General features: G+C 32.4%; 1 protein-coding gene and 1 non-coding gene across 2 annotated transcripts in view; both read left to right on the top strand.

Annotated features, from left to right (window-relative positions):
• Positions 1-27,281, top strand: part of LOC118204609 (prostaglandin E2 receptor EP3 subtype-like) — a 378,063-nt gene that overhangs the window by 217,555 nt on the left and 133,227 nt on the right. The gene's annotated exons all lie outside the window — the stretch shown is intronic.
• Positions 8,321-8,392, top strand: TRNAF-GAA (transfer RNA phenylalanine (anticodon GAA)). Its single transcript has one exon. It is a non-coding gene; the product is annotated as a tRNA-Phe (tRNA).

Raw genomic sequence — 27,281 nt, 5'->3', positions numbered from 1 at the left:
CTGCCAAGGGGGGAGAAATACCTTATGTAGTTACCGTTAACACGGACATCTCTTTGCTAAACTTCTAACTTTCGATTTCATATGCTCCTTTTCGACTTTATTGGGCTTATTTTGTCTGAGCGCACATGAAAATGTTTGGTTTCCCTACTAAGCTTTCGTGTTTTGCTATATTATCAAATTCCATTTTTTTTTTTTTTTTTTTTTTGCATTATATTAGTACACTGGGGAAAAAAGGACAGTTCTGTATCTTCCGTTTTACTGGGCCGATTGACGAAATTCAACTTGCGCTTTTCATATTTCGAAAGTGCGACTTAGAATATGTAAGAGATTTATATATAGCATTAGTCTAATATAGGTATTCTGACATAAAAATCGTACTTTTTATGAAATAACATACAGTCAAAAGTCGTTAATCCGGACTCGTCGGGACTTCGGCGATTCCGGATTATCGGTTTTTCCGGATTATAGATCATCAGTTTAAATCTGGTAAAATGGCATGCAGAAATTATAAAAGTAAAAATATGAAACCGTAATTTACGAAATAAAGAACAATTATGATCTAAAGGGTATCAAAATTTACAAAAAAAGCTTAATACTTATTTGTTTACTTTATTAAACATTTCTTTCAATGTAAGTTGTTTCAGTTGCTTCGTTTTTTATGTGATAATACATTCTCTTTAATTCTATAAACAGACATAATTTCTTGTTCAGTTACGAAGTTCCGCTGTTCAAGTCCTATAATTGCTGTGTCGAGAATAACGACTAATTTGTCAATCGAAATTTTTTCGTTTTCAATAACCTATGTCACTTTCTTCGCTATCGGAAGCGAATTATAATGACGAGGCATTTGATTTAAATCATATCAAAGACGGAGTACATCGAGATGAAATACTACATTGAGTAAGCAATTATAAGCCAAATAAAATAAAAACATCTGCTCTTAAGATAAGGATAGTGCTGACAAATCAACTTCCAATTCATTGCACGCCGCCGCGGAGTTAAAGATAAACAAAGTTTAGATAAACAAAGAATATGCCTTTATCCATTTTTTGCAGCAATTCCATTTTTTGTTTAATGGACTCCGAAAGATACTTTCGCTTTGTATATCCTTTACATATTAGTAAATATATATCGGAAATTCTATTTGACATAATCGAAAGTTCAAGCTTACTTTTATAAAATTGCTCTAACAGTCTGCAAAAAATAATAATCCGGATCCAACTCGAACATTAAGGAACAACGCAATCTGCAACAATAACTGAAATAGATAATTAGATAATTTTAGCTTAGCTTATCCCGTCCGTTATACATTAAACGCGCATTCGTAAACGTATTTTGCGCACGCGCACACGCAAATTCGCAGAGGTAAAGGTCTTACGCGCATGCGTCAACGCGACGCATGCGCAGAAAGTTTGTAGCTTTGAGGTCCGGATTATAGATCATTCCGGATTATGTGTGTCCGAATTAACGACTTTTGACTGTACCTATATTTTTCCATATTTCCATTCTACGTCTCAAATTACACCAAACTACAAAGTTTTGTAAAAATCCTACGAGTAGTTTTTAAATAATTAGCTCTTAAAATTTTAGTTCCTCAATGTTAATTGAGTTTGGTATATATTTACTAATCCCTATTTTTTATTAAACTTATTTAATTCTACCTTTCACATTTCGAAATTAGGTTCATCCCAAATAAAATTCACCCATTTTTCATGATTTATTTTTTAAATTTTTATTTTAAAATAATTTTTATAAATTTTTCAAAAACATTTTTGAATTATAATCTACAAAAGTATTACCGTCATCTTAAAGTAGACGTATTTCTAAGCATACCTGCAGAAAATTACAGTTTTTTATTTAAAATTTCCGAAGATATACGTAAATTTATATTTTGGCGCGTTTTCAAATTTGGCATATTTATTGAAAGCGATAATACATCAAATGTGGTTTAAACACGCATACTAAAATTATTTGGAAGTAGGAACGAGGTCCCTTTTTTCCGTTCCGGTATAATGGAAATGAAAGGAAAATTGGCTGCCACATATTAAGAAGTTCGCCAAGTGAATTATTCTTGGCGCAAACTGAAAAAATTGCGCCAAGATAAATTGTTGAATTTCTCCGTAAATTTTGCACCAAATTTTACAAAATTTAATATCTAGGCATAATTTGACTCGTAGAATCGAGATATATAAAACAATTGGTATGTTATTTCAGAAAAAGTCCGATTTTGTGTCAAAATACCTATGTTAGAACAATGCTATTTATAAATCTATTGTACAAGTCGATTGTATATCCTAAGTCGCACTTTCGAGACATGAAAAACACAATTTAAATATTGTCAATCGATCCAGTAGAACGAAAGATATAGAACTGCCCCCCCCCTTTTTTTTTTTTTTTTTTTTTGCGCAGTGCACATTCTGTTTAAGATATTAAAGTAGAATTACTCGTAAGTGACCTCAAAATGCTTAGATCTGAAAACTGAAATCTATTTAACAATAAAAGTATTAAAACTCCCCGGAAATAAATTTGAATTCGTTTAGCAAACATTAGCTATCTAGGCTTTGGCCCTATGCGAGTGGCATTATGTGATAAGTAAGTAAGTGAAACGGTCAAGAACAGACTAAAACACTTATTTAAATTACAAAGTATCATTTCATTGTGATTATTGATTAAGGAAGTAATATTTTAGTCGCTTGTCAGCGGATGAGGCTCTGCGTGCCGACTATGGCGTGCGTGCCATAGGTTTGCCATCACAGGTCTATGGCATATAACCAATTGCGTTGCCAAATGTTGTTTCTCCCCAAATTTGGCAACCCTGTCTTTCCTTGTCATTTTATGGCAACCCTAAACCTGCTTTGCAGGGAAGCTATCTTACCCCGCCTGGACATTTCGTAACAATACTTTTACTACCTAAAATTACTGTTGGAAATAATTTTGTGCTTTAATAGTTCTTAAATTCTAGCTTAATAATTTTATATTAATGAACATGCGATGTTAATATGCTATCATTAGTTATATGATGTAACTACTACGTTCTGATCACAGACATTTAGCAGTTTTTTACTTCCTTGTACGAAGTAAAAAGGAAGTATTGTAATCGTCGAAAGTTTCGGGCACCATATTTCAACGAAAATATCCATTTTGACTGCTATCGAATGCATTTTAACGATGTTTTTGCGTGATATCTGTACGTAAGGACGGAATAAAAGACACTTTTCCTCCAAATATTAATTATAAAGCTGCTTTAAAATGAATTCTGAAGAGAATTTTTCGTGGCGTCTGTACGAACATAAGTATCTCGCATAACTCGAAAACGAGTAGCCTCAGAACGTTTCGGCCGCACCAAACGTATATAAATGTATATCCACTCTGTTACCCAGCTCAGTGATCTCTGTTTCTTTACTCTTATATGTTTGTAAATTGTACATTTTTTGCTTTAAAAAAATGATTGAATTATGTTGTTCTTATCTTCCGGTTAAGGTTTTTATGCCTTTAGTAAATCTGTACGCAATATTTTTAGAATTATCAACAATTTTAAAGTTGTTTAAGTGCCGCTAAGCCTAATAATGTTTTTGATGGCGGCCATTGCTTGTTTACATTTGAAACAGCAGAATAGTGGATTTGTTGCCAATCTAGAGAAACTTAGCTTCGCAACAACAAAGATAACGCCTTCATTTATTATTGCGAATTAAATCATGCTTAATCCTTTCTGGCATTTTTTCGAGGAAATAAGTGTTTAAGATTTACTTCGTAATTTTGAATACAGATATTTTGAGTTTTTATGTATTTCTGCCTTCTCGCGAAGTGAGAACTGAATTAATTGAATGAGTAATATTGAATCGTCTGTGAAAACTGTTTTTTTTTGTTTGTTTGTTTGTTTTGTTTTGTTTGCTTAATTTATTTTATACATCGTTCTAGCTTTATTATAGTATTTGAATAGAACATGTGGCAACGATTAGATAGTTCTTCAAATGATATAAATTTTGTGCATTCTGGGTTATAATATGATCAGAAGAATAATTTTTATGAAATTTTTAAAATGCCTTACATCCTACAAAAGATGGCGCAACTAGAGCTCCAGTCAACTAGAATGCTTTTCATTCTTACTAATAGATGGCGCCACACGACGCCTCATTTGTTCAAAGTTTACTTATTCTACCGACGGCGTCACAGAAGCCTCCGTCGCTAGTAATCTCTGAGTTCTAGCACAGCATGTGCACAAGTACTTCCATATTATTGGATACAACTTACTCGATTCCTCAAGCATTTAAAAGTCAAGTATAATATATTGGTAAAGGCCGTTAATTTTCGATTGCCTCTTACTAAGTGATAAGACATAGTTATAATATGAACGAAATATAATACTGTTAAGTGAACGTAGCGCCAGAGTGTCGCTTTGGTAAACAAATAGAGTGAATTTTAAAGAATGCATTTATTCTATTGTTGTTTATGCGCTTTCGGCAAAGTAGACTTAGATTAATCCAATAAGTTTAAATGAAATTCAAGAAAAAATGCGTATTATTTAATATCCCGTACAAGGAAGTCATGTGGTGTACACATCAGATTTTTTCCTTCCATGTACGAAGTAAAAAAGAAGTATTGTAATCACGAAAAGCATCAGCCATCATATTTCAAAGAAAATATCCATTTTGACCGCGATCAAATGCAATGGAACGATGTTTTTGTGTGACATCTGTACGTAAGGACAGAATAAAGGACTCTTTTTTTCTCCCAAAACGGGTTACAAAAAGAATTTAAATGGATTTAAAAGAGATTTTTTTCGTCACATTTGTACGTATGTATCCATGTGTCTCGCAGAAATCAAAAACAAGTAGCCTCAAAACTTTGAAAATTTGTATGTAGGACTGCTATAGCATGAAGATATGCAACATGTATTTTGGTTACAATGGGCCGCACCAAAAGTATATAAATATATGTATACATACATATATGTATATATATATATATATATCCACTTTGTTACTCGGCTCAGTGAACTTAGTTTCCTTATTCTTATATGTTTGTAAATTGTGCATTTTTTGTTTTAAAAATGATTGAATTATGTTGTTCTTATCACCAGGTTAAGGTTTTTAGTTAACATGAATGCTATAGTTGTAGAATTATCAGCAGTTTAAAATTTGTTTAAGTGCGGCTAAGATTATTTTTTTAACCATAGAAGCCATATTTGTTTACATTTGGAACTCAGCAGAATAGTCAATCAGTTTCTACACCTTCACTGTCTTTTTGCTGAAAAAGCTCCTTTTTCGCTCGCTGGCCGAATTGCTTGTTTTTGCGTTAGCCCAAAGCTGCAATTTTCACAGAAGGGCTATTAATTTCGTTTTGGCATTTTGCGTCGATTCACTTTTGAAATTTTTGAAAGTAAAATTATTGTGTGATCTCTGGCGATCGAGCATTTGCAATCGTATGATGTATTTTTTCTCGGCAGGCCTTGCAATAAATGTTTATGTAAACAAATATTTAGAATTCGGAACATAACTGATATTTGTTGCTTATTAGGTTCGCTTTTCCTTTCTTCGTTTTCTCGGATTACCTGCTTAATTACACTAAGTAAAGGTAACACACAAAACGTCCCAAAAAAAAAAAAAAAAAACATTGGACATAATATATAATATTTTTATGAAATTACACTAGCTGGACTCCTTGAAATCATGATATACTTCCTCGTTTTTATGATAAATATTTTAGACGGCAGGTCGCGCAATCGTCTAGTTTTAATCAAATAAAATAGTGAATATAAAATTATTGTTACATTATTTTCTTCCTTCACGTTCGTACGGGGCTCGTAGATTTGGAGTGAATAACGACGACACTTGATGAAGTATCGAAATACACTTTATTTAGTCAATATTAATCGGGACGGCTCCAATAACACTTTTTACAGTCGTCGAAAATCTACTATAAACAGGCTGGAACAATCAGTGACACAGCCTTCAGGTTATAAGGCTATCACGGTGGAGACAGCTTCCTGCAAAGCACCCGACTCTGCTTTCCGGAGTACAGCTCCCGACTCTGCTTGGTCGTTCTTGGAACTCCACGTACTCTCGAGACTCTCCACGCTACAACTCGCGATGCACTCGACGACACACAGAGCACAGCTCCTGACTCTCGGTTCAGTCGTTTCCGGAGCTCAACACGCTCTCTCGACGATGCACTAACCGCGATACTCTACGAGACTCTTTCGGTGCACTCGAAAACCCACTAGGCACTCGCTGGCCGGCTGTCAGTGCGATCGCGCCCGCAGGGATGGACTCGCTAGACAAGACACACTCTCTGAGACGCTCTACTGACTGCGGACCAGCAGGGTTTATATAGCTTTTGGCTTGTGTTCGAGAATATTCTGGGCTAAACCGGTAAGAATTCATTCCAGAAGGTTCTCTATCCGTCCATGGGATATTGATAATTTTTTCGCCAAATGTGGCAACCCTGCCTTTTCTTGCCATTTTTATGGCAACCCTAAAACTACTTTGCGGGGGAAGCTATCTCACCGCGGCTGTACATTTGGTAACATTATGTATGGCAAGTTCTAACACTCTATCCAGAATTCTAAAGGTATGCTGTTTTTAAATATTGTGTGATTATTTTGCTGAATTGAATTTTATGCGACGTAAGTGCGAAGAACGTGATATTTAATAAATAAAGTTAACATGTTTATTAAAGTTAATAATAAAAAGACAAAATGTTAGTGAATATTCATCTTTGAGGTTAGGTGTAACTATTTCGATCACTTGGAGCAATCGCTCCTTGATAAATTTCGCATAGGCCAACAGGTTGTGAGTACAAATACAGTTGAGCTATTTACTGACTTTTGCCCTAAAAACGAATTATATATTAACGGATTACTTAATTAACAGAATTCAGTTAATGTTAAAAATTTTATGCTTAACATAATAATTTTACGTTACTTTATTATTATACATAAAATATAGTTTTTATATAAACATAATTATTAGATTTTTTACGATATTTATAAAGTAATAAACTTTCTTTTTCCTCTTTCATATACTTAAAATATGCACTTATTTTATTTAATATAATTAACAGCAATTTGTGTTATATTTCATGCTGTATGTGAAATAATCAGTTTCTTATTCTTCTTTTATGCAAATGAGTGATTAAATACATATATACATTACGTCTCATAATTAATTGGTTTCCTTTCCCGCTTTATTCATTTAATTTTTTTAATTTATTATTTTTGTCTCTCTCTCTCTCTCTCTTTTTTTTTTAGTCCAAAGGGATTTCAGTCCCGAAGGACTATTGCTTTCGTTTTGGCATTTTGCGCCGGACTCATAAACGTCGGTTCACTTTTCAAACTGTTGCCACAAAATGTTAGAGTCCTGCATTATATTTGAAGAAATTAAATAATGAAAAATCTGCATAAATGATTGTCTATTTCTCGCATTGTGATAAAACAATAGTACATAGAGCCATCGAATTTTGAATGACGAAATCCTACTGTGAATATGGGCATCTGAAATCCCAAATTTGGAATTTGTTTTATTATAGATTTTATATTTTGTAAAACTTTAACGAATTTTTGATTTACAAACTCAATGCTTTAAAAGCAAGAAATGGCAACGTTATATAGAAAAAAAATACTTTTATCTCCAACTCGCGAGACTGTGTATATCGGAAATTCTAAAGATATGCTTAATTTAACATTATTTTGCGATATTGCTCTTGAACTGAATTTTATGGTTTAAGTGCAAAGAACATGATATTTAATAAATAAAGGTAACACTCAAAACGTTAAAAAAACGCCCCTTTGGACGTAATTTAAAATCTGAAAAATTTCAGATTTTTTTTTTTTTTTTTAATTTTTTATTTTATTTATTTTTTTTTATTTATTTTTTTTTATTATTATTTTATTTTGAATTTTTATTGACATTTTTATCTCTATTACTTTTTGTCCGCTATTACAGTAGCTTCAAACTGAAATTTTACGCGCGCGAAATGTACGACCTCAAAACATATGACCAACCTGAATGTTTTGTTTTTTTTTTAACAAAATGAAACTTTTCTGTTAATAAAATAAAAATATTTAACCTAAATCTCAAATTTTATTACTAAATCTACCAAAGTATTCAAAAACAATAATAGCAATAGCTCAAATGAGAAAAAAAAATTATATCTATTTTCTATCTGAAACCTAAAGTTTGGTATATGCAAGATATATTTGCTGGTTACTCTTCGTTATTCAAATATATTGATAGTTAAATATTATAATTTCCGACTGACATTTATTTAAAATGGTTTTCAGGTGTTTAGTTTATAAGGTATTTCTCCAACTTCCTAGCGTGCCTTCGTGGTGTAACGGTAGCACGCTGGGCCGAAATTCCAGAGGTCCGTGGTTTGATTCCCGGCGAAGGCGGTTGCTAATTTTTCATCTATCTCTAGCTTCCAAAAACTCTTAATGTCTCTACAAGTTAATCATCAAACAACTTACTTTAAGTTAAACTAAACAATAAAGAAATTATGAAAACTTAAGTTTTCAGAAATAATAATCGAAATGAGATAAAACTTGAGAACAAATCATAGCAATTTAGTTTCTTTCTCTTATTTATTAAATTATTCTTCGAGAGATAAATAAAAATACAACCGAATAATGTTCGGCGGAGGTGGAATTAAGTTCGATGGATGTGGAATAATGATCTGGGGGTGTTTTTCCTGGTATGGACTTGTTCCCAGTACATGGTAAACTCAAAACGCACTCCTACTGCTCTATTCTGGATGACCAGTGTGCCTCTAACGTTGTAGCAATTTTACGGGTTGGATTCATGTTATTTTCAGGACAATATCTCCAGCTGTCATGTTGCGATGTCCACCATGGATTCGTATGGGGACAATCTGGTAACCGAGTGGACTGGCCTGCCCAAAGTCCAGACCTCAACGCTATCGAGAGCCTTTGTGACGAGGTGGATCGCCGAATTAAGGGGTGTAACAACCTTTCAATATCGGTGAATTAACTTATATGCCTTCTCCAAGCTGAGTGGAAGAGCATTTCTGTGATTGTCATACAAAGACTTGTGAAAAGCATGCCCCGAAGAATTGAAGCTGTAATTGCTGCTCGTGAAGGCTCTACCAATTATTGAATATGAATAATTTTGTTTTTCCTTTCTCTATCACAGGTGTCCAAATGCTTATAGGTAGATAATTGAGTACAGTATTTATAAATTGTAATCAGGTATTATGAATTCCGTTTTAAGAGTTATTAATTAATTTTTCTCTTCAACTATCATTCATATGCACGTTATTAATTTACATGAAGAAGCGTAATTTCAGTAAGTTTAAAAAATTATTGCAGTGTTGTTAATTATTAAATGTTGCAGACTGCATTTAATGTGCCGGGAATCATCATTTAAAATGTTACAAAAACTGGATTTAATTTACAAAGCATTTTCATGAACTTATTTTTCTTCTTCAGCATACGTACAATATAAAGCACTGGCAAATTTAGAAACATTGTATCGCGAAAAATGCAAATAATCTATTTTATAAATATATAATAATGATAAATTTAGCGTAAATAAATATGAGGAAAGTACAGGAGGTTTCTTAAAAATTTTGCCATTCTGGTTTAATTTCAATTTCTGTTTCTGCTTTATTTTGCTTCCTTCTGATTTATATTATGTCACGAGCTAAAATCAGATGAGAGAAAATTCTTGGAATTTGTATGGGATTAATTTTAAGTTTCTAAACCTGAAAATATTCGATATTTAATTTTTTTCTTGTTTGAGAATTCCACCCATTCTTTAGAATACAACGAACGTTGAATGCTGGAAAAAATAGTAAATTTATTCTTTCTCTTTTGTAATAGAACGGCAAACATTGAAATTCCACTGTATTTTAAATGATAAATATTTTCTTCTTTTGTTGTCTTAATTATACAATATGATTTTTCTTCTTAAAATACCAAGAAGTCCTACCTTAATAATAATTGTTTATATATTCACGCACTGAAACTAATTCAGTAGTATTTCTTCACAAATTGGATTTTTTCTTTCAAAATTTTTCTTTGGATAAAAACCTTAATTATGTACTATTTAGATGACATCAAGCATTAAGAAAGTATTCAATACCTGATTTTCTCAGAAGCAAAACAGTATTATTATTTGTTTGAACTAATTAGTTCGGTATTTTTGTTTTTGTTTTTTAGGGCATTCGAAAAAGCATGTCCTTGAATTAAAAAATAACTCTGTATTTTACATTAAACAATTAGATTTTTTTCACTTTAAGAACTACATAAAGTCAAATAAGTAAAAGCCTTAAAAAAATAGACAATGAATTGACATGAGTGATAAAAACGAAGATTACATGCTTCTGAAAAAACTTTTACTTGCCCAAATACCAAGGACTGAAATGAAGGAAAAAGAAGAACTAGGAAGAGTTTAATCACATTTGGCATATCTTTGGTGAGAAAGGAATTTTCAAAACAATACGATAACGGATAAAAGACAAAAATAAAACATTTCACATTTAAATTAATTAATCACATCTCTGGTAATTCAAAAACACTTTTATTGCAGCTTTAGTTTTTAAGTATTCTTTAACATCCAACATTTGTCTGACAGCATTAACTTAAATCCTTTCAGAGAAACATTATCTAGTTGCACAACAAATATTTAGTCTAATTAGATTGCAATTTACTACTCGCATGAAGCTAACAATATTTCGTTAGCCTGAAAATTAATATTTTATGCAATACGCGAATATTGCGATTTTAATTAAAATGTAAAGGCTTTACAGTTTTTAACGAACTGTTATTAATTCTTTTTCTTAAGAGACAGTAATATCTATGCGTCAAATGTTTACAAACAGTGGGCATTACGTTAACGTCACAGAGAAATTTCGTAGGAACACACCATAGTATTTAACTAAAGCTAATTTAATAATTGTATGAACTTGTAATAATGTGCTAGCGTTTTCTAGGATGCAGCAGCTAGTGAATAATATTTGTCGCAATATATTTCCAGATTATGAAAGCTCTAAAAGCTGAAAAATATACCCATTAAACTAGAATCTCTTTATTGGTTGCGTTGGCTAAATATGTCTTTGCAAATAAATATCTCCCATTGACCTATTTCACACATTTTTGCAACATACTCATGATATCATCACAGTAGAATGGTTGAAATGCACTTTGATTTAGAGAACAAGATAAATACAGTAACAAATAATATATGTAATGCAAATATTTGATGTAAGTTATGTAAATGCGTGTTGAATTAAAATTTATGTTAAATCGAATTTCACATAACGTGCATTTTGAAGCTAAAGCTTTATAGATTATGCTACAAATATAATAATCATTGTTACCATTCTAAGATTACTGGTAACCTCAATTAAGGCTAATATTTAAACATATTTTTAAAGTTTTTATGAATGCAAATAATAAAAACTGAAAGTTTTTACTTGCATCCTTTGGGTTTTTCGTAATCACATTATCAGTGGCAGAATTTTACTAGCAAATTTGCAATACTATACTAATTAGACAGATGTAAGGTTTATCCTACGTTTTTAACAGTTAAGTTAAAACTCCTTTCCTATCCATTCTAATTTCAGCTTACAATTTCCTACCAGAATGTGTTTCTGGAATCGCGTTTAATGCAAATGAGTAAGAGTAGTATTTAAGTCGAAGTTCCACTGACTTCTAAAGACAGCCTCAGAGTTTCTGACTAGCACGCGTTTGCGTTTGCCTTTTGGCTACGTCTCTCTAAGCTGTTACTACGCTCGGCCGTATTAAACGCCCTTGGCAGCTTCGCTAGCTCGTTCGATATTTAGGGACGAACTACTTAGAATTGTGATAGCTTCGGCTATATCTCTTTAGTTAAGTTCTTATTTATTACTTTTAAGTTCAAGCCCAAGTGGAGGCTTTGCTGTACGCCCTGAGAAAGGAGCCAACTGTTCATTCTTATTTTGATCAGTAACGGGTAATTAACCCTTCTCGAGGCTTACATTTCTGTTACTGAACTAAAGTGATTATTCGCTTAGCAATTCACTAGGTTCCTCCACATTTAGTTGTTAAATAAAAGGGTGGAACCCCACACACTAATGAAGTAAAGTTTCCATCATTTCATTGATCATAGCCTTAAAGTTTGCACTCGTCAGTTTTTCCTGTCCTGCACCAATCATTCAGTCACTTTATGATTAATTTTTTTTTTTTTTTTTTTTTTTACATGGAAGTATGACAGGCCTAATACGTACGACTTCTTCTGGCTACTATTGACAACTTCTGAAATGATTTTCAAAGAGCACAATATTTTGAAATACATATTTGATGACATACGTGAATAGAGAGACCTGTCTTAAAAGAAATAATAGAAGTTTGGCTTCCAGCGCTTCGATAATGTTTTAGACGAACATTTTACCAGAAGTATTTAAAAAAGGTAAACTATTAGCACAATGAGAAAGAGCACATTTTAAAATTTGAGGAAAAGTTCATTTCATTCCATCACATAAAAGCAAATTTCAAAGTGCATATAATATTGTGTGTGTGATTATGGCAAGGCCTCGAGGGCTATCTGCCTAAGGGAAGGGATGCCTCCGTGGAGGACTTTCTAAGGGAAACTGGCTCGTATACACGTTACACATGGGGAAAACCACGAAAACGCCCATGCAGCAGTTCGCTGGATTCGCACCTCGAACCGAAATACCAGTGTTCAGCGACTTTACCGCTCGGCCGCTGGTGAGCCATATAATATTGTGAAATTGAAAATAATATTAATAAATTCCATTTAAACTGAAGTATTAAAAGATCGCATGATGCTGAAAGCTATGGGAATATTATTTCAAGCCGAATGAAATCGCCACTAAAGCGATTTTAATTTTATTAGCTTTATAGTTTCAGAATTCAAAATCTAATTTTTAGCGATATTTTGAACAAAGCGTTTTACATATTATTTTTAATACAATTTTAATAAAATATCTATTAGTATTTTTTGACAGAACTTATAGTTTTGTTACGGTTTGATAGGGCAAACTATTATAGATTTGTTACGCTATGTTATTTAACGAATTGTTATGATTTTAACTTTTGCTATAACCCCTCCTTTCCATAGCCCTAACTAAAATGCTAATTAGTTTTTTGTGTATTTAAGTTGAGGATTTTAATTGTTTAATTAGAGCCTTTGGTAGTAATATCTTGTTCTTGCTATGCCATCTCGGCCTATGTTATACTCCGGCTTCAGAGTGCTGCTAGCTGACGTTTAAAATATTCGTCGTTAAGTTGTAAGGTATATCTTAATTTTCTAACAGTTAATATTTAGTTAAAAGTTACTTTCCTATCTTCCTTAATTTCAGCTTACAACTTCCGGCCAGAACGTATTTTCAGAATCGCGTTTGAATGCAAATGAGGAGAAGTATTTAACTGTGAAGTTCTACTGACTTCTTAGAGAGCCAGAGATTCTGACTAACGCTCGTTTGCCTTTTTAGGCTACTCTCTCTCTCTTAAACTATTATGCCTAAAGCCGTACTTTAGGCCCTTGATAGCTTCGCAGTTAGTTCCTTCTTGAAAATCTTGATAGCTTCGGCTATATCATTTTAGTTAAGTTTAGTTAAGTTTTATTTCTTAGTTTCCTGAGTTCAAGCACGAGTAGAGGCTTTATTGTTACTCCAAGCTGTAGTCGACTGTTAAACTTTATTTGGAATAATAAAGGTTAATTAACCCTTCTCGATTTTCTGTTCTTTGTCTACTGAACTAAAGCGATTATTCGCTTACCTGTTCTTAAGGTTCCTTAACTTTAGCTGCAGATTAAAACATAGGAATCGTACAAAGTATCAGAGTCAGCTTGAAAAGTCTACTTTATATATAGTCTCTAACTATATTACCTGCATTTAACATTTAATCTCCCTTCCCCACATATTTCTGCGCACGAAATATGGCGAACTCCGATATCTGCTATCTGGGGAACAGGGAACTACTAATCATTACACTTTCTCATGCACCTTAACTGAGGATATTCACATAAAATCTCCACGAACTGATCTCCTGGCATTCCAAAGGTTTCTAGTTAAAGATAAACATCAGTATCCAACGTTTCAAAAAATTATGCAATGACTCTCTTCCTACGGCTTAGATCTCTGTCAATTGTAAGTCCACATATTGCATAAATTTAGTGGACTTTTATATGCTGTGATTATGGACAAAATGACTCCACTCGCGAACTTTATGAACTTCAATAAATCTTTATATCTGAAATAACTCATAGACACCCTCCTCTTTAGCATTATTATTACAATTCATTATAAAATTGTGTTGCCAGTACTAATTATAATTATCTCATTATGTTTATCTGTTTACTAATTATGTTTATCTCATATTTTTGTTGCGCCAATACACATATTCAATTTAATTTGCGAATTTCAAATTGTATTCAAACTATTTTTTAATCTACTTATGTTCTACATCATTATTTTTAATAAATACTGGATGCAAGGCGTACGGTGGGATTGCACGACGTAATCACAATAGGCAAACTCTAGACCATCTGGAAAGTTTCATTCTATTTAAATTCTTATAAAACTTGCAACTCGTCCACTTTTTTAATAGTTAGTGTGTGAAGGCATTACCAGTTGACACATGGTACATCGCTGATGTCCCCCATACTTTTATCTGTACCTGTACCTATGTCAATACAAATAAATACCTGTAAGTGGTCTGTCGCATAAGTTGTGCCTTTCTGTTCATTTAAGACATAAACAAAGAAGTTATTTTAACCTTCTTACGACATTGTAATTTTATTCAGACTAAACGATAACTCACTGTATCTCCAAGACTTTCAAACAAGCTTATAGAGACAAAAGATTACTACAACAGACCATTTAAAACATAACTGTTCTATGGCCTAGTACTCTACATAAAGACCTTTTAGTATCCAAAATTACAGCGGTACCTCATACAATGAAAACAATCCATTCCAAGACATTTGTTATATAGGATACTTTGTCCATTGATTGTAAAAAATAATTTTAGTCCGTGACGATTCTACTGAAAAACGACGAAACATAGTAGAAAATGTTTAGATAGTGTATTCCATGCTAGAATGAAAATACTAATCAAAAGTCCTATGGAAAATGCTAAGTGCTTACTACTTATAAAAATATTTAAAGTGATTAGCTTCATCCCTTTCACCAGGAAACTCTTGAATTAGTGCATAGCATTATTGTTGAACAGATCTTCCATTTTGATCATCTCAGCTTAAATAGAATGTCGTCGCTTTGATGTAGCCTGGACTTTCAGGAGGTCTTTGATGATTTCAAGTAAGCATAGATCCTTTGTGTTCGCCTTCTTACCACAAAAAAGGTTTATTTGTACATTATTATACTTCTTTCAAAGGAAGAATGGGAATTCTTTATCCATTTTAAATGCTTACAATATTAAGTGGTAATACAATGTTAAGAAATATTATTTTCATGTTCTGCTTTGCTCATCGTCATGTTGTACCCACACACATTTTCTGCATTTATCTGCCTCGTAATTAATCATAAAGTAAACCAAAAGTATCTCCACGTTTAATATGTCAATAATATGTGACGATGTTCACATAATTCATAATGCGGGACCGTGTTGGCTACGCAGGATGTAATGTAGGATTGAATTCGTTACACAAAGCACGGCTGTATAATATGTTCTTCTTTTTACATGGATCGTTAATGCCAGGATTTTTGAAATCTTTCGCTCAGTGTTATCAGTCATTATATCTGAATGTGACACTTCATATACAGTATGATTATTTTCTCCAAACTGTTGCATCAGTAATTTTCGCATAACAGATACATTGCTACATCCTTTGAAGTTTTATAATTTAAAATATTTCTTCTTAGGGCATACCAATAAACAGAATCTTTTCATTTGATTTGACAAAATATGTATCTTTGCACTGAATTCAATTATTTGAGTATCCTTTTCTTTGTTTTAATAATAATTTTCCTTAACTTTTCAATCTACAGGGTGTCCCGTAAATTTTGCGAGAAAATTCTTGGCGAGGTTCGCACATCATAGATTAAGAATTGCATAAGAACCCATGCCCAGAAACGTCATTGTACACCCCCAGGGAGTGCTGTACAGGACAATGCTAGTGGAAAGTGGGGATTGCCCTCAATGGAGCGGTAGGTACCATTCGAAGAGCATGGAACGCTATACGAGCTGGGAGCTTGCAGACTTGCACTTAGTGTATGGAATAGCTTCTCCGACAGACATCAATCTTACCACAGTTTGTTTGCGCCTCTGCATCAAAATTTGTGCGAAGCCATTTGAACAGAAAATTCCCGCAACGATAGACTGGGCGGGGTGGACACTGGCCCCCATGCTCAAGCCTTGATTTTATCAAGCCTTGATTTCTTTTTTGTAGGAAGCCAACAAAAATGTCGTGTATCACGATCCTGTTGTCTCTGAAATGGATTTCGCGGGAAGCCTCTCCTGCGCAGCTGCTACAATCAAAGAAACTCCCGGTGTGTTTGAGCATGTCCGGCAATAAATGGTCCGTCGGTGTCAAGCATATTTGGCGTCTGATGGTGCAAGCTTCGAGCTCTGTTGGAACATTCATGCTTCCGTACACCATTTGTATTCACAACCCATAAATGTTTTAAATTAATCACTCTTGTTTCTTTTCCCATCTTCTACCTCTGCTACAACTTACCGCTGACATTTCCGGGCATGGGATCCTATGCAATTCTTAATTCTTATGATGTGCCCTACCTCCCCCAGAAGTTTGTCTCAACATTTACGGGACACTCTGTATATTGGTGTAATTACGTTATGGTGACAGATACAAGTGGTATCCTGATAACCGAGAAATCTCTGCAGCAAAATTCTGTCTAGAATTTATTTCTGTGTAAAACTGGGACTTTTGAAAAGATAATGTACTCTGTAGACGTAGCAGGAATTTTATGCTTAATGACATTCCGCAATTAATTTACTCCATTAATACATTAATTTCTGTCTTTTGAAGAGTTTTGTGAGAAGAATGAATGTTTTTTAAAGTTCATGGGTTATCACTCTGTTCACTCATTTACTTATGTAGTTCAATGAAACCTCTTGAATAGAAATCTCGTAAGTGTAAACCTTCCGTAATCATTTTTGAGATTGTTTTTAAAGTCATTTTATAATTATAAACTAGACTTCTACAGAATTTTTGGAAACATTCATACAAATTAGGAAACATCGCAGCATCAAGCAAGAGTTAGTTGTTAGGAAAAATCAATAGAACATATTTGCAGTGCCATATTATTTCATCATCATTCAATTTGCCTTGTGCAAGCAAGGTTTATAATAAACCTTGTGATAAGTATGCTGTTTCAAATCTGCTTTCATGAAATAGATTTCTAAGGATTGTGTATAATCCCGCTCTCCTATGAATACTTCAGTCACACGATATTTCAATGGAATATAATTATGGTTTTACACGCATTCATTTCTACTAGTTTTGTAAATAGAAGTGTGGCTTTCTCACAAAATCTCATTTCCCATTTATTCCCAAAACCCAGGGATTCATTAGAGCTTTAAATAATGAGTTCATAATAGAGATTTAGAATTTTTGATTTTAATTTTTGAAATGGAGAGTCTTTATTTCCTTTGAATTCACTTACCGCATCATATAAACATTTTCAGCTCTTAGAAGCACAGTTAGTCATCCACTAAAACCTATAAATATCGTCTCACTTTTCTATTCGTTCTTCATATTCAATTTGCTTTAGCTAGAGCACTGATCTAATATTTCAGTATATTCTAATGTAGTTTTCTAACTCTTTTATCTAAGATACTTATTTAATTTATGTTTCTTATTTATTTAGTTATTTATTTAGAATTGTTTATTTAGTACTTATTTCCGTTCTTTAAGAATTCATATGTAAGTCTTTATGATTTAATTCTTTCGTGTTTTCCGAAAATGCACTTGCTTTTCCTCGTGCTATATCTCTGGAAAGCAAGAAGTATATAATTGAAATACAAATCAGTTCACTAACAGATTCTTGGTCAAATTCATCAATTAATCACTTTGTGCAAAGAATGAGCATAAAAATGAATATTATTTTTAGCGTTTAATTAAAAAGAAATATTTAATCTTTTGTAATACCACCTGCAGAATGTGGTGCTTGATTCCAAAAAGGAAATTAATAAATCTTTACCTATAAATTATAAATATGCATCTTTGGTTAAATTTTATAGCTTGATTTCGGAGCAGCGATTGCTGTATAATTCAATTTTTTCTCATACTTTGAATGGAAATTCATAATCATGTTTTAGAGAGCAATAAACGTGATTTTTTTATCTCCCATTTAAATATAAAACTAGTTTTTCTAATCTACCATTTAAATATAAAACTAATGAAACATTATTGAGTAAAACTGAAGCAAAGAACAGAACTTTTCAATTAAAGTTTACTGAATGTCAAGTTACCTTTTATAAATACAGTAACAGACTGTATGGATTGTTCTTTATATTCTCTCAAAAATATATTTCTCTTAAAATAAAACTTTGTGATTATTAACAAAGATTTATCGCTCAATTTATGAGGAAAGAGAAAGGTGTCAGATTACTTACGGCCTATCTCAAATAAAAATAATGAGGAAGTAATCACATGTACAGTCTTTAAATAAACTAGATTCATCGATCATATATTCCTGACTCAAGTTTCAGAAAACACTTCGTCTCTTCGCTTTCGTTCCTTTGAAGATGTTCATCTTTTACGCAGCTAATTTAACCAGGGTAATTACCAAACTCACCTATAAAATCTCACCTATAGTGATAAACCCAAATGGATCTGGGAAAACGAGAATTTGTCAGTTTTAAGAGATGTAATTAGAACATAGAAGAAAGAAGAATTAAGAACATAGAAGATGTAATTATTACTTTTGGCTGTCTCAAAAACTTAGGCATTCGTGGAACCTGTAAATGAATCTAAGCGAAACAGAGAATTTAACTGAAAGTAGTAACTGAATGAAAATAATTAAATAATGAAGCACTTGCATTAGAGTGTTAACATCTCATAAAAATTATGTAAGAGTTTTTATTTCAAACATTTACAAAAAGTCAATACCTCAAAATTTTAAAACTCACGTCACTTTTAAAGACAATGCTGGCTGACTCATTACTAAAGAATATATATCACATAAGCATTACAAAAATCAAGAAATTATTTTCAATGGTAAAATAAAATACGATAAGCTATGCAGTTCATAAGGAAAGAGAACTGAGATTAATTATGCTGAAAACGAACATTAGGGGCTGCTGATAAAACTACCATGGCTCAGTGGCAATCGAAATGTTATGTACTACCTATTGATGACATTAATAACAAAAAAATCTGATCTGTGCACCACATAACTTCCTTGTACAGAATATTAATGGATTGAATTAAATGTACTTCGTCGATAGCTCATAACCCACAACAGAATAAATGCACTCTTTAAAACTCATTATATTTGTTTACCATAGCAGCACTCTGGCGCCATGTTCACTTAACAGCGTTACATTTCATTCACTTCATAACTCAAAATGCACAAAATTTGTATCGTCTTAAGAATTATCTAATTGTTGCCACATGTTCTATTCAAATACTATAATAAATCTAAAACGTTGTATAAAAGAAATTTAAAAATTTTTTTAAAAGAAACAGTTTTTCATAGACGATTCGGTTTTTCTCATTCAATTAATTCAGTTTTCACTTCGCGACAAGGCAAAAATACATAAAAACTCAAAATATCTATATTAAAAATTGCAAAGTAAATCTTAAACACTTATTTCTTCGAAAAAATTCCAGAATGAATTAAGCATGATTTAATTCGCAATAATAAATGAAGGCGTTATCTTTGTTGTTGCGAATCTTAGTTTCTCTAGATTGGCAACAAGACCACTATTCTGCAGTTTCAAATGTAAACAAACATAGCCACCATGGTATTTAAAAATTAGGCTTAGCCGCATTTAAACAGCTTTTAAATTTTTGATAATTCTATAAATATTGTTTGCAGATTTCCTAAAGGCATAAAAACCTTAAGCGGAAGATAAGAACAACATAATTCAGTCACTTTTAAAGCAAAAAATGCACAATTTACAAACATATCAGAATAAAGAAACTGAGCTCACTGAGACAATATATAGTGGATATATATATAGACATATATTTATATACTTTTGCTGCGGCCGATTGCAACCAAAATACGAGGTGCACATCTACAGGTTATAGCAGTTCTACATACAAAATTTCAATGCTCTGAGGCTACTCATTTTTGAGTTATGCGAAATACGTATACTGCGAAAAAAAAAAGAGGGCACAGTTCTATAACCCCCGTTCTACTAGGCCGATTGACAAAATTCAACTTGCGTTTTTCATGTCTCGAAAGCGCGATTTAGGATATATATTAGATTTATATGTAGCATTGTTCTGATATAGGTATTTTGACACAAAATCGAACTTTTTCTGAAATAAAATATCATTTTTTCCATATTTCGATTCTACAACTCAAATTATGCCTAGATATAAAATTGTGTAAAATTTGGTGCGAAATTTACGAAGAAATTCAAACATTTATCTGGGCACAATTTTTTTCTGTTTGCGCCAAGAATAATTCACTTGGCGCACTTCTTATTATATTGCAACCAATTTTCCTTTCCTTTCCATTATGCCTAAGCGGAAAAAAAGGAATCTCGTTCTTACCGTTTTACATTGTGCATGAGCGGGAAAATTTCCCATCGTTCTTACTTTCAAATAATTTTAGGAAAGCGTTTAAACCACATTCGATGTTTTATCGCTTTCAACAAATATGTCAAACTCTAAAACTCGCCAATAGATAAATTCACGTATATCTTCGGAAATTTTGAATAAAAAACTGGAATTTTTGCAGGTGTGCTTAGAAATACGTCTAATTTAAGATGATGGTAAAAATTTTATAACTTAAAATTCAAAAGTGTTTTTTGAAAAATTTATAAAAGTTATTTAAAAAACAAATTTTCAAAATAAATCGTAAAGAAATGATTGAATTTTGTTTGGAATGAACCTCAATTTCGAAATGTGAAAGGAAGAATCAAATAAGTTTAATAAAAAAAAGAGACATTAATAAATATATACCAAACTCAATTAACAGTGAGTAGCTAAAATTGTGAGAACTAAATTTTTAAAAACTGCTCGGGCGATTTTTACAAAACTTGATAGTTTGGTTTAATTTAAGTCGTAAAATGAAAATATGGAAAAAAAATTGGTATGTCATTTCAGAAAAAGTTCGATTTTGTGTCAAAATACCTATATTAGATCAATGCTATATATAAATCTACTACATATCCTAAGTCGCGTTTTCGAGACATGAAAAACGCAAGTTGAATTTCGTCAATCGGTCCAACAGAACGGGAGATATAGAACTGCCCCCCTTTTTTTTTGCAGTGTACATACGTATGTATGCACAGACGCCACAAAAAATTCTCTTCAGAATGAATTTCAAATCAGTTTTATATTTTTTCGGGGGGAGAAGTGTCCTTTATTCTGTCTTTACGTACAAATGCCACACAAAAACATCGTTAAATTGCATTTGATAGCAAACAAAATGGATATTTTCTTTGAAATATGAGGTCTGAAATTTTTCGCGATTACAGTACTTTCTTTTAACTTCGTACAATGAAGTAAAAAAGATAGTGTAGTAATAGTGATGATATCAGGTGACTGAATAAATGTAAAGTAAATTAAATGATTTTCTTGAGATCAGAAAATTTATGACAATGAAAATCATAACAAATAATATCGAAATATGTTTCGTTATACATTAGGGAATATTATAATATTGCTGTGGAGAAAAATGGCTCAGAGCCTTCTGAAATTGCAACATAAAATGTAGCCGTCAGCCAGTGCCCTATGGGGATAAGCTATACTTAGCGATGAGTTAAAAATTGGAAGTAATTGCCATAATCTCAGGAGGAAAAATTTGAGGCTGCTTATCAAGAGCAACAGGAACGTTAATTCGCAATAGTTTCCAAAGCGTTTCTTGTCAACTATCTCTTTGTCAATTCTCGAAAACAAGAAATTATCAGTAAATTGCATAATATGTGTACTTGTACTACATTGTGCTGATTGCAGTATGTGCCCTCGATGTTATGCCATGCTGAAATTACTATTTTGGCCTTCCAATAACTTGAGAAAATGTCCACAAATTGTGCAAGTAGAAAGAAAGGTTCGAATAGAATTTTTAGCGTCTTTTGAAGTTATTGGTGAACCAAACTAAGAATTTCAGCTTTGTACTGTACACACATATGTATGCTCTATATTAATTACTATTTTGCACCCCCCCAATAACTTGACAAAATGTTAGCAAATATTACAAGAAACATTCAAACAAACTTTGCTAGCGTTTTTCGAGATTATCGGGGAACCTAAATAAGAGTTTTAGAATTATACTACACATACATGCTGTGCTTATGCAACAAAAAGGTTTGCAGAGAAAAATGTGTCATATTTGTAATATCTCGCTCTAAGCTTTAATCTAATACTTAATGTATAAGCCAAGGAAACGCTAAAACATACTATATACCGTGAAAGAAAATAATAATGCTTTTCTGAACTGATGAAGTTGGCTTTCGAGAAAGAAAAAACGTATACAGAAGTTTTAACACAGTTCAATATTAGTTACAAAATTTATCTATGAAACAGCGTTTGTTTGAAGAAAGCACCACAGTTTTTTTATGATATGTCATAACAATTTCTTTAATGAAGTCTGCATCACTTCGTACTTGAAAACTAGTTGTTAGTTTTCTTAATATAATTTATAACACTTCTACGTAAAGCAAATGCTCTAAAAGTTCTTTACGCTTTAAAAGTTATAAGATCACTCATAATTGCTTTCACGCGTAATTGCTCAATGCAAAAACATAAATTGTTCTAAAACTACTTAACACCAATATTAAAATGAAATTGATACACTTTTATGCTTCACTATAATAGTGTTATTAAAAATCAGTTATAAAAAATTATTCTTAAATAGAATATAAATGTTTTTCAACTTACCTTCACAAACTGAAGAAAATTTTCACCTCCAACATGCGTAATTGTGTAGTTATACAGTTCATCTAGAATTGAGGTCAGCAACAGCCAAACCAATCTATCAATAAGATTTCAGGATGGCGCACAGTGGCAAACAATTAAAACAATTCGATTCTCTTGGCAATGCATGCAGAGTTATGGAATAAAGGTCAATACAGATTTAGAATCTTATTATATATTAATTATGCATCATTTAAATATTTTATTAACATAAAAATAAACAACATAAAATGTAACTATTCCTTCAACATAAAATAAAAAATTTAAATTCGACGTATATTATATATTACGAATCTTATAAACATATTTATTAAAATGAAAAATAAACAACATAAAATATAAGTATTTCTTTAATATAGTTTAATAAAAAATTAAAATTTTAGTGCGAACGTTGTCCCTGCACCGCTCTATTTAATATCACAATATCAGGGGTATGATCTGTGGCTTTCAATTTGACTCATGATTTCTGAATGTGCAGGTGTTAAACAACTTCTTTGTTGACTCAAAACATTTTTCATATGAGAAAAGGTTTGTTCACATAGATATGTAGAACCAAAAGCGGAAAGCCGAGCACATGCAATTTTCTTCAGACAATTAAATCTCTCCGGCAATGACATCCAGCAATTTAAAATAGCTGGCGATTTATCGTTAGTCATTTTACAGCTATTTTCGCAATTTCGTAAATTTTGCTTTCCATAATTCTGAAGATATTAGTTTAATAAGTTCCATTTTAAAATTATCAACTTCCATCCACTTAAAATTTGACAAATCGAATGGGATTATCAATGAATCTATTAAATTTGGTTTGATACCGTAGGGAAATATAGACGTACAAGCTCCAAAATCTTTGCATCTTTTGGAAAATTCCTCCTTAAGTATTTCAACGTATTTTTGAAGTTCATCTTTGTTTATAGTCGATGTTTGCAAACGCTTTAACATTTGGGAAGTATTTATAGGTACTAGTATTAATATCACGGGAAAATATATTTAATTTTGTAGCAAAGCCTTTCCAATGCCCAAAACGTTCAAACGCTATTTGCCCTTTCTTTGCAAGCGACAGCTCATTGAGATGTTTAGTTACATCAGTCAGAAATATCGTTATACATAGCCATTCTTTATCTTTCAACTCGGGCAAAAGGTTATTCCTCCTTATTAAGAAAAACTTCAATGTGTTCCATGAATGACACAAACTTATTCAAGACATTACATCGACTAAGCCAGCAGACACTGCTGTGTAAGATGAGATCCACATATTCACTTTCCACTTTTTCTATAAAAAAAATTTTAAATTGCCTATGTACCAATGAAGAACGAGTCATTATTAAATTAATTTTTTTAAGAATAGTGTTCATTACAGAAATTAAACAGTGACGAATTTTTGGCAAGTAAATTTTCCTGTTGTGCAACGAAAGTTCAGAACCTTTATGTCGGATATTATTTAAAAATTGTAAACAAATCCTCTTTCCTTTCCATCAGTAGTTACACAAAATATTTTATTATACATTATATTAATGTTTTTACTTTCAAAATGATTTATAAATGAAGAAAGAATATCCTGTCTCCTAGTTGTCCCAGACAGACGAATCAAGCTGCATAATTCTTCATAAATTCGATCTTTATGGCAATAGCCTACAATTGTTGTAAGGCGCTTAACATCATTCACATCGGTACGCTAAATGCAACAGTTTCTGGTAATCCAGAATTATGTTTTGTTACATTTTCTGCCATTTGAATGGCAGAAGCTGGTATTTCTTGAATTCGGGATGATATTGTTTGTAGATTTAGCAAATCGCTGAACAATAGTTCAACATTTTTTTAAAAATGTGTCCTTTATATATTCGCCATCTGTGAACGGTTTGCCTTTGGCAGCTACACAGTGAACTATTACAAAACTATATTCGGTCGCTTTCGGTTTGGTTCCAATTGTCTGACCAAACATTAAACTTGTTTCTTATATCCAGCAATAGCCTTTATAATTTTACTTTAGCCTCCTTTTATAATTTTACGTTTCTCAGCGGGATTCTGAAATGTGGACTGATGTCCTAGTTTGAAAATGTACGCTTGCAGTGTGATATACGGCGCGACATACCACACGTACAGCACGATCCTTTTATTTTATAAATGAATATCCATTCGTCCAAGAGTCTTTAAACCGCGAATATCAAGCTTTCCATTTTAGTGGCCATCTGATGGTGTGGTGGTGTGGTGTATTTAATTATGGCAAAGCACACTAGGCCTATCTGCCTAAGGGGAGGGATGCCTTCGTGGAGGACTTTCGAAGGAAAACTGGCTCGTATATACGTTACACATGGGGAAAACTACGAAACCTCCCATGCAGCCAACCCGTTCGCGGGATTCGAACCTCGGACCGAACTACCAGTGTTCAGCGACTTTACCGCTCGGCCGCTGGTGGGCGTTGGCCATTTGGTTAAAGATGTAGGTACGAATTGTCACAATAATTAAACAAATAAAATACACGTTTGCATAATAAAACTAAGAACTTGTCGTAAAGTTAAAAGTAACCTATACGATTTCAAACTAAATTCAACTTTATCAAACTGTACTGCTAGCCATTAAAATTGCAACACCAGGAAAGAATGATCTGACAAACGTCAAAATCACTTGAAAGGAAGAAGCTTTTTTGGTGTATTAAAAATACGGCAAAGAACACTGGGGCTATCTGCCTAAGAGGAGGGATGCCTTCGTGGAGGACTTTCTAATGAAAGGAAGAAGAATTTGGGATATGCAAATGATTAGTATTTCATCGCATTTAGACGAAGGAAGAGGGAGAAACGACATCTAAAGCACTGCATAAAAGAAAAGTTGTGGAGTGGATTTCTCATACAAAAAAGTGCTTTGTAAGTTTGGAATTTGCTCAGAATATCATGTTATGCCTCGAATAAGAAGAGGAAACGTTTAAAAGCAAATTTTGAAATTCAATAGAGACAGGATCGAATTTCGAAGAGAGACAGGATATAGAGACAGGATCATTGCCTATCGAAAGTGTAGATTATTGTTCCATGATACCGCCGGTTGCCCTGGTCGACATCCAACCACTGTCATACTAATATGGAATCAATGGATTCCTGAGGGTCATACTAAACGGCATGCAGGATCTCAAATGCCCTCCCATGACTAGCGCCAGAAAGGACAGACGTATCGTGAGGTTCCGTCTGCAATGACCACATCATGGACCTTTAGTCAGGAATTTTTGGCAAATTCTTCTGCAATTTCTCTGCGTTTGCATTATGGATTTCGTTTCTATGAACCACCATAAAATCTGTGCTTTCTCTTGTTGTGTATGCATTCTCCTTAATGTCCGGTCGAATAAAACATCACATACAAAAGTACTAGAACAAACACATCAAAAGTAAACATAACATTGCAATAGTTGCCAAAAACAAAAGAGAGAAAAATGCAATTAACAAGCAGACGAAAAGTACAGATATTTAGACTGGAAAATGAAATTATCTGAAATTAACGACACGCGCAGACGATATTTTTAAAAGGTAAGATATTCACACCTGAAAAGGAAAATATATAAGTTATTCCATCAATAAATGCCATAAGTTTGTTTATATCTTCATTATTTTATGAGTTATTAAACATCAAAATGGGTCTGGGACTTTATAAACACCCTGTATTTTTCATCATTACAGAAGTATTCATGCTATTAACTTTTTAACGAATTTAAATATTAAAATTTTCTATCGTCGATTCTCCATGGCCATACTTCAGATGCTATATGCATTTAAAAATATTGGTTCTATTAACCAAGATACAATGTTATAATACTCTCTTCCTTAACAGGAACAGTTTGAAACTGGGATTCCATTTTAATGCTAAAGCAAGTTGTGAAGAATGCTTCAGTGAAGCACTTTTACCTAAATGTTTAAAATATAAATAAAATTTTCGCTTGGAAGTTTAACAAATTTTAGAAATCTATTTAACTTTTTAGCTTTAAATAATTTATACAAACGACTGGTCGTAAAGTCTTTGAGAGTCATAAAAGAAATTTGAAGAGTTTTCTGCAGCTTGCTGCATCATAAAAATACTTTTATATGACTTTCATAAATATTTTCAACGTCAATGAATCTGAAACTGAGAAAAATTATGTAATAATAAGAACTCTAAGAATTCACTGAAATTTATTGGAATAAAACCGAACATAAAAACATATTAAAGTAGATTTGTTTTAATTCTTTGAAGTTTAATATATTATATGCAGAGAATTTTCACATT

The sequence above is a fragment of the Stegodyphus dumicola genome, chromosome 9 (assembly GCF_044657685.1).
Source record: "Stegodyphus dumicola isolate Sdum_Otavi_A_Nest chromosome 9, ASM4465768v1".
Lineage (NCBI taxonomy): Eukaryota > Metazoa > Arthropoda > Arachnida > Araneae > Eresidae > Stegodyphus > Stegodyphus dumicola.
This window is presented reverse-complemented; position numbering and strand designations above follow the sequence as displayed.